Here is a 10201-nt window from a genome sequence, read left to right on the forward strand (position 1 = left end):
TGTACTATCTGTGGCAAAATCGTTAAAACAAGCCCTCTAAAAGTTTCTTAGTTGGGCTGAATCTATTGAGAGTTACAGAAAGCAATGGACTTGATGTGCTGCATACACTGCAGCCCAGAAATAAGAACCAAAAAAAAGGAGAAGAGAGGGAGAGAAAGGAAAACAGCACCTGCCTTCTGAAGAATCTGAGTCACGCCTGAACAAATGCCTTCAGTGGTAAATGCAACCTTCCTTGGAGGTATTTGACACTGTATGTTAAAATTATATATATTGGCAGTGTTCAAAAGTAACAGTACACATCTGATAAGCATACTGCAAAACCTTAAGTAAATATATCCTTGCATTTCATAGCACTATGACACAACATGCAAGAAAAAAATCCCCTCACAAACACAGCAGAATTGTACTTGGCTTCATCTCTTGAAAATGCACGCCTCCCTGAGGAGTCAAATAGGGAAACTCCGTTAATCGCTGCCGAGTGCAATATAGTGTGTTAGCACTCCTCAACCCAAACATTACAGATACCATCTGCATTTTGGTCCGTGCATGTGTGTGGCTAAATCTCTGACAGCTGTGAACAGGCTGAATGGACTGCAGTATTACTCAGCTCTGAGCTCATTATTTGTGCTTGCTCTGTTGGAGCTATTGCATTGGGTGAAGAATTCACAGGCTGTATCCTGACAATTCAGAGACGTTACTCATGACTCTGCGGGAATATTGAAAGCGCTATCTAGATACATAGGGTGATAGCTAGCAATGTTTTCCAGGTTACTACTATACCATTTAACTTGGAGAGGATGATTACAGTTGCAAAGCAAGATTCTACTTGTCTGAGGCAATAAAAGACTACATGCAGGAAGAGAAGTTTATGTTGCTATATACGATGTATATACTATGTGCAACCAGATGACTTTCAGGATTGCTGTGGTAAACATGTCTGCTTAGTGTGTTACACGAGCAGGAGTGGTTTAAGAGTAAATGGATAGCTCTGACTAAAATCTAGACAGCTTGAATACGGCTATTAGGGATGGATTATAGACCCATGTGCTTGCTGCTGCATAATAAATGTGTGAATTATGCAGTGTCCCATGGTGACAAATGAACATCCATACCTTTACATCTAGGCACTTGTATTAAACTATAGTTTACAACCTATCTGGATGTTACACTGACAGGTACAGAGACGTAATGCAGCAAAGCAATTAGGCAAATTTAATACATAAGCTTGAGTTTAGTTTTAAGCCTGGGACCAGTTAGAATGAAATCAAGAAAACTATTTCTATGTTAAATTCTAGTTATTGTCCAGCCCTGGAAGTGTTGTACAAATACCACTGCAGTCCTACTGTGTATGTCTGTAACGGGGTTTTCTGAAATGATGAGTTGTCCTACCACTTAGCTCCTGGGTTAATGTTCACTGGGACAGATTGTTCTGTGTCCTGGCACTTGATGCTGTGAGCTCCCAAACTAACTTTTGCAAGTCAGTGGGGAAAAATACCCAGTCTCAGTTTTCCAAGATTGTGTTGGGTTGTAGACAAACGAGTTCGCAGTCCTTTTATTTGGATGTGCTGTTTCCAAAGAAACATATCTCTTGCTTACTGGCATTATCAGAGGCTTCTTCTTCCCCCCCCCCCCCCCTTTTTTTTCTTTCTTTTTTTTTTTTTTTTTTTTTACAGTTTTCATTAAGCTCTTGTCCTATCTATGCATTTTTTTAAAAAAGGTATCTGCTGTGGGAACCAAGAAGTCGTTTCAGAAGTATTCTATTTCTGTAATAAGGTACCATCTTTGAGAGTTTCACTAAGTTTTATTCATCTAGTATTTGTTTTTTACTGAATACTAGCCCTCTATAAATAGCTAGAACAGTCCCCTAATAACTTCGGGGATCTCAGTCTGCTGTACTTGTAGTTTAGCTTTGTGGCTTCCGTGGCCACAAAAATAGCACGACTGTGATCTTCTGTGAGGATAATTCCCATAGTATGCATACCAAGGATCTTTGGAATCCTGATTAATCTGCACATTAATTTTTACTTTTAGAAGTGACCTGAACTGCAGTTTAGTACCAATGTAGTAATATTTTGCAAATTATGTATCATGCGAGTTATTCTTTTATCCTCAACATACTGCAGTTTCGTATGTCTTTTGGTTTATTAGATTTACTTAGAGACTGCATGATGTATTTATATACAGTACAGATTTTTAGGGTTAGTCTGTCATAGAAACTGCAGAACTTTTGATTTCACTCAGTGCTCTTTGAAGGCTGAGGTTTAGTTGACCAGATATCAGTTCTAATACCAAGATTTTTATAAGTAAGAAATAGCATTTTATAAGCCAAATGGTAAGAAAATGTTACAGCATTTTAAAGAAATCTAGCAGCTGCACAGAAGGGCACTAGTTCCATACATTTATTTCGCCGTTCCTTAAAATATGATGTGCATCACATAACCCTATTCTAAACCTGAGTTTTCCACCAGTTGCACAGATACCCAAGTGTTAACTGTGCTGGTTCACTTGCCTTGAGCTAGACTTGCAGTACAAATAGATCATACACATACATGAGTGTCCATGCAGCAGCTCTGCAGTGAGCTAAAGCTTGTCAAGAAGCTATGACTCTGTTAGAAAGCATTTAAAGCGCTTTTAAGAGGCATCTCACTTAAAGCTATTCAAGTGATAACCCCCTGGAGTCTTTTACTACTGGCAGGCATTGTTAATGAACCAAAGCACTGTATATAACACTGGTACTCTATGAGCTAGAAAATATTTAAGGCTAAAGAAGCTGGTTTACAAGGTAATGGAAATGCAAAAATGGTGGAAGAGATTGCTTGTCTCTCATTGTCTTTCTTCATCACTCTTGCACAGACTATACCTGACCTAATCCATTATCCTGTCATCACTCACATGTAACAACAAAATATCATTTTTATTGAAAGCCGTAAGTTTAAACTTCAGAAGAAACAATTTTAAAATTCAGTACTTAAAACCTCTGCAGCTGGCTAGATTTGTGTTCTGTTTCTCAGCAAAAATCATAAAATGTAATTTAGCTTTTGAAAACCAGCAATTGGATCCAAATGATGAGTCAGAATTTAACTAATTTATGCTATAATACCACATATCTGCAAAATAGTAATAATCTTTCTATACCTAAAATCTAATTACAAGTTTAAAAATTAGATTTTTTTTTCTTTTTTACATGAAGTGGCCATTTTTTTTTCCAATGGACAATTTTATTTTTAATATGGCCACAAATAGTATGTTCAGATACTTCATTTTGAATATACAATCTGAGTTTTTCTGCCCTCCAGATATTTGTACTTAAGTCTCTTAACATCAGAAATGTAGAAACATCTCCTTTGTATGCAGTTCACTTATTTCAGTGCTTTCATGTGCACCTTCTCAGTCATTTAGCATTCCTTTGACGGATTCTATAAGACTAAATAAAAAATAAGCTTTATTAATAGATTGGAGAAATGGTTTTGGTCTCTACATATTCATTCTTCGGGAATTAATTAAAATTGATTTTGCTGCTACTGTTTTTTAATGCTATCCTATATTTTGACTGCTTTTTCCTATGATTATTTCATAGTTCTGAATCAGAAATCGTGTAGCTGGTGCCTAGTAGGTTTGACCCTCATAATTTTTTGATCATAAATACTTAGGTTTTCTGAGATAGCTTGACTTGACTTACCTGTGTTGAAAAAAATGGTATGGTGCAGGCATTCAGTCGATTTGATCTAAAGAGTCGTGTACTGTGGTATCCTAACAATCCAGTAAGCTCCAATCACTATTTGTATGCAACGCATTAGAGTAAATTTTTTTGCTGATAATTCTGAATTTGAAAAAAATTTTGAATAAAAATGTAGACTCTTTATACCTCAATAGGTTATACAGTATTTGAATGCCAAAATTGACCCTCAGAGATTCAGGTGGTCTCAGTTTGAATCTATTCATTTCATTTTAATATATTTTATTATCTGCCCTTCCTTTTGTTTTTGATTTCCAACTATCTTGGCCGTAGATGTAACTTCTTAATGTTTCTCAAGATTCTCAGAAAAGAAAGGATTTACAAGACATTTGAAACTGAGCAGTCACTTGTTATTTTCTAAAAATCTAGTGAGCCTGGGTTCTTGTGAGCTGGCATGTAATTCAGAATGTGCATGGATGTCAAATTGTCTTGTAGAGCAAGTGATTTACTTGACTAAATTGCAAACTTCAAAGAACCAATAAGAGAGATCTCTAATTGAATAGACTCAGTAATAAACATTTACGTCCAAATTACCACATTACCATAGATGACATTTTTGAACACTGACTTAAAAAAATACATTATTCAGAGTTTTTCTGTTTAGAGTAAGTTGGAATGTTTATTTTTTGATATATGCAGGTTTTTAAAAATAAAGAAGACCCAGTGGCAAAGGCAAGCACATGTTGCATGGCTTGCTTTCAAAGGCCACTTCAAAACTAAAAATCTTATTGTAGTAATAAATATGACAGTACAAGAGGAATATATTTAATTAAATGGCAATGCTCCTTATTTTAATGACTTCTATGGAGAAGATAACTTCTAATTAGAAATCACTTTGATTCAGTAAGTAAAGACATGGAATGTTGTGGAGAAGGAAAAATGCATGCCACCACTCAAAGAAATAATGTAGTGAGGCAGGACGAGCTTCTGCTGTCTTTGTGGGCAACATCTTTTGGCACATACCCTGAACAAGGTACCAGGAAGTACAGTTCTTTACTGCTTATACAGTTTACCCTTCCTATATTTGACATGGATAGATAGATACTGATAGCTGCTGAACAGTAAACAGCACTAGACTCAGAGAAAAAGATGGCCTCTTGGAGGACATTGCTGTGCCACCGTGACATTTTGTTGCTTACTTTCCTCAAGACAGCAAGTACTGTCAAGGTATAGGTAACAATGACACCATATCATGTATAGTACAAGTCTGTCTTACTCTTCTAATTTAATGTATTTTTTTTTCAGAAGAGCTTCTTGAGTTAAGAGCACAGAGTGAAAATCTGCTGTCTGCTCATACAGACATGTAATCTCAACAGTTTCACTTTTAAACTTGACTCAGTTCTCAGTTCCTCTGTGAAGATTGTAACTGAAATTCTGTTCCTGTTGAAATACAGAGAAGTTCTGCTATTGACCACAGCTGGGACTGGATTTCACCCTATGTTGCTGTCAAGTTTTTGACATTTATATGCCATCGTCACTTCTTGAATCTTGTGATTGTAACTAAAACATAGTAACATTTGAAAAGAAGGAATATGTTTTTACATTTGTATAACTTTAATGATTGAACTGATTGAGCTTAACACTTCCTTCAAAGTTCCCACTTTGGCTGGCATTGCTGGCATTGAAATTGCAAATACATATCTCTAAAGGAACATATTTTAAGAAAGTTTTATGTATTATGAAAAGGGATCTTAAGATGAAAAGTGCTTTTCATGTTAGCAGTAATTTTTATCTTGTGTGTTTAAGCAGTGTGCTGTGGAGTAAGTCAGATTGTGTGTATGTTATTAGCAGTATGTATGCATTTCCGTACTTGATTTTTTTCTAATTCAATCAAAAGAAGCTGTTAAGAAGAACAAGTAGGAGATGAAGCAAGGACTAGAGACAAGACACCCCTCTATACATTACCTCATAAGAGTTAATGGTGAGGCTAACACAAGGGAAGCAATTAAAATTGTATCACTTTCTTTATCAAAAGGATGCTTAATCATTAAAAGCTTCCTCATGCTGGAATACAAAGGCTTCTCAGTAGTCAAGAACAATTTGAGCAAAACCAATGAACAAAGATAGTGATTCTGAAGAACAGTTTTAAGATAGCTAAGATTTCCCAACATTTGGGAGAGGCCATAGGTTTTGTGAGCCAAAGGTTACAGATTTCTTGTTCTTTCAAGCTCTGTCTCTTGCCTATGTTTACTTCTGAATTTATATGCAAGATATTTATTTTTAGGAGAAGTTTTCATTTTAAAATCTGTTTGTCACAAGCTGCTAGAGGAAAGTTTCTTGCAGGTGCCAGTACAGATTGGCCTTTTGCATAGCAGGGCTGAGAAAAGGAGGCTGAACTGGAATACTTGGTTTGGAGTGGTGGAATCTAGGGCATATCCCCAGGAGTGTGGAAGGTAATGAAATATATAAGCTGATCATTCCCCACCTTCCCCTTCAGAGGGAGAACAGCAAGACATACAGAAGAGTTTCTCTTCAGTTAGGACATGGACAGAGCTGCATAAGGTAAATTAATACCATAGATTGTTCTTGCCTCCACTTCAAGTTGAAATCTAAATTCAGGTGACCCCATGACCAGCTTTATCACCTAAAGCTTGCCTCCACCTTCTGATCACGCAACGTTTTTGGAATCAAAGTATATACAAGAATGCAATGTACATGCTAGACAAGCTCTAGGATAACAGCATGTCTTGACTTTTGAAGTTATAAATATTCAGTTAACCTCTACTTTCAGATTTGTATGGAATTCATGTAATTGACTTGATTTCAATGAGAGCAGAAGATCTGCAGCACTTGTGCACACGTTTTACATAAGTTTATATAAGATGTCCAAATAAATGTTGAAAATGAAGACTTATGGCACTCAGATTAAAAAATGTTTTGCTGTGTGCCTTGTTATTTTCTATTAAATGCTTAATGTGGGTTTAAGAAAAAAGGGAACTGAAGAAATAGCAGTAGAAGTTTATGTGGAGACTTTATGGACACTCATGATTTCCATAGAGGTTTTGATGATCAGGGAACTAAAGCAACAAATTCTGAAGTCTTCCTTTCAGGTCTTCCGGTTCTGAATATGGATTTAACACTCTGCTGTGTCTGATTCTTCGATTTCAGACAGATTGACAGAGTTTCCCCTTTAAAAATAGGATTCAGAGATGAAGGGAAATGTGGATGGCTGTAGGATAGACAAGTAGCTGATCAGTGTATCAAGTCTAGCCACTTAGCCTCACTTAACTGCTGTTTGAAATAGGAATCTTTACTTTGCACAGTCAAGAAATGCAGGAATTCTGATTCTGTTTTGTGATTGGGAGCTTATGTGGTTTTGTTCTTGAAAAAAGCATTTTAAAGCTGTCTTGTTTAGGGATTTCTCCATGTGTCCTTAGGGAGTCCTACATGCATCCCAGCTGATGGTGAGAGACTAGCTTTAAGTTTCTGGCTTCCACAATAGCCTGCTGGGTCTTGGGCATCTAATTGGATGGCCTTAAAAATGTGATCCAGTAAAGTGGTTCTGTATTGGATTGCCTTTAAAACAAGAAGACGTGCATGTGTGTATTTGTATTCCAGACTGAGTTCACTGTGAATTTGATTAGCAGCTTTATGTATAAAAGCATTCACCAAAGTCATAGAGTTTTTCACCACAACTGTAATATGTAATCTTCTGTTTATTCCAAAGACTTAGTATCTTCCTGCTCAAATATATATCCACATCCTCCTGGCCCATGTATTTTTTTATATTTATTCTTACACACACACACACACACACACACACATATAAAAACTTTGCCACTCACCCTTTAGACCTGTTAGTGATGTTAAAAATTTAGGTTTGCAGGAAAAGGTAAGAGTTTGAAGTAAAAGAGAGCTTGTGTGACTGGAAGCTTGTTTTCTGTGTCAAACTATCTTGGCAGGTCTGTTTTTAAAAAACAAAACAAAACAAAACAAAACAAAACAAAAAAAAAAAAAAAAAAAAGCCTGTCTTCTAACATACCTTACATCTCTTAGTTCATCATATGCACTATTACTACAATCTCAGAATAAGCAAGGCATATTGTTACTGTGTTTATATTGTTTATTAAACACTAGATCCCCCCAATTACTGAACTGTAGAGAGTAACTATCACAATAAGGGCTGTACATCAATACGTGCATTGAACACATGGTCAAAGCACTATAGTACTATGATTGAGAATGACTGATTGGAATTTCAAAGTAAGTAATTCTTATTTTCCACTGGACAAATTAAATGCTAGTACTTGACAATATTAGTAAGTAGAAACATAGATGTCAATGTTGATACCTAATTAGTTTAAGGTTGAATCAGTTTTCAAAAAATTATGCTATTTTTAAAACTCTGGAGTGGAAAGTTGGGCTAAAATTTGGTAGTTCTGTTGCTTTCAAAATCCTAGTGATTTCAGAGAGTGTTCTTCCTTTTTATCACAGTTTTATATGATTCATTGTGTGCATAGAAGTACCAGTCAGGTATTTATCAATTAACATTCCATCTCTTGCACTCTCTGAAATATTCATTCAGCAGCTATCTTGCTCTAGGCATTGTTTTGCTACTTATTTATTCTCCCTGGTGTCTCTCCATTTGCAGTTAAACTGAAATACACAACAGTGATAAAAACGACTCTCATCCACTTTATTTTCCACAGTTCTTTATGCTGCTTTAGTCTAGGAATAGAGAAGTTCTTCATATTTACATATGGATGCTGAGGAACAGTTCATTCTGACTCCTGCATGGGGAGGACAGGGGGAAGCCAATGATTTTTTCCACATGCTTGAAACCCACTGAGAGGTGAAGTGCTTGGAAAATTTGAGTGATTTCCTGGATGTCTCAAAACTTGTAAAGATGAAACATCCATCTTCTTTTCCTGATTAAGCTATGAGATTGATTAGATCCTGGGGGCTTTGTCTACTTCAAAGGTCAGTAAAGGCAACTGTAAGGCTGGGTGCCACAAAACTGTTTTTAGGAAGTTTGATAGGGTGAATTCCTTCTGTGTCACGCAGAAGGATGCATAGACTGTTTGCCTGGGCTTTTTCCATTTGTTGTTCTTCTACTGGACTTTCAGGGCAGCTTTTTGAAAGTCACCTGTTAGGCTGCTAAACCTTCTAAGTAGTGGGAGTGTGGCACCCTGACTCATGCTAATAATATTCATTGCTTTTGATGTAAGCACCCGGGCTTACAGAGGCCTTACCTTTGGTATCAGTTAGATCATTTCAGGAGTAAATGCTGCTTAACCCATGTTGGGTTTGGGGATCTGGCCACCACGAGGCAGGTTCTGGCTTGAACGTTTGGGATTGACTCCAGTCAACTGTGTGAGAGCTGGCCTGTTACAGCTCTGAAGGTTTATCTCAGTGTTGTTTGGCATTGTTACCATTGAGCAATTCAAGGTTAAAAATGAATTTCCAAACTCGGTAGAAAGGAATTTGGATTTCAATGACTGATTTCAACATTTCAAATATAAGTAGTACTGTTTTAAGCTTGATTGTCACCCAGGCTGAATATGACCAACTACCCCTATGACCACACCAAACAAAACAGTGATAACAGAGCTATGAAGAGTGCCATGAGAGAGTTTTACAAAAATGAAGTGAATGAATCCTTACAACATGCTATGAAACTAGCAAACAAACACTGCTTTGACTATAAAGTAATAGTAATAGAAGAACTTATTGAAAACTTAAAAGCAAATCACTACCTGAACTGGCTTATTCAGTCTTGGCACCTAGTTTGTAGTACAATAACACATTCTGGTAAAATAAATTACTGGATGAATGGTAATAGTAGGAAGAAAATAATGATTTTCTTTCTCTAGGATCTATACAAAATGAGCTAATTACTGGCAGCATTATTCTTCTTGTTACTGTTTTGCTGTGTGTTAAAATCACAGCAATATTTTGGATGACCTGTCATTTGTTTGGTTGTTCTTGGCAGAGAAGCCAGTTCCTTTTAATGTAATTCAATTGCCGGGACTGATGAAGAAGTTTTAACTTTGCAATAACATTAAATATAATTTAGGTAGTGCTTTTCCCATCACTATTTTATTCTTCCCTCTAATTTGGATCTCTGTTGCTACCGTAGACCTGTTTCCTTTTCTGATCACTCTAATAGCTTTAAAAGTATTTGAAACCATTTATTTAAATATGAAATCTATCTCTTTTAATATAACAACTATGATTAATGTCAACTATTTATCTAAAGACTGTGACAAAACACAACCTTATTTACCATCAAAACTGAGGAAAACTTGAAAAAAAATCAGTATTATTAAATAATTCTACTTTTAGAGAAGACAACAAGCAATTCAAGGCTAAATAACAAGTCAACTGGAGGTGCAGTATTTGCTCCATATTGTTTACCTTCCAAATTTACTGTTTGTAAAGAGCAATTGTGTCTCTCTGGAGGCAAGTTCAGAACCTGAAATAGCTGAAACTACTTAATAGAGAAAATTCACTACTTGGATGCCT

This window comes from Rhea pennata, chromosome 7, assembly GCF_028389875.1.
Source record: "Rhea pennata isolate bPtePen1 chromosome 7, bPtePen1.pri, whole genome shotgun sequence".
In the NCBI taxonomy this organism is placed as follows: Eukaryota; Metazoa; Chordata; class Aves; order Rheiformes; family Rheidae; genus Rhea; species Rhea pennata.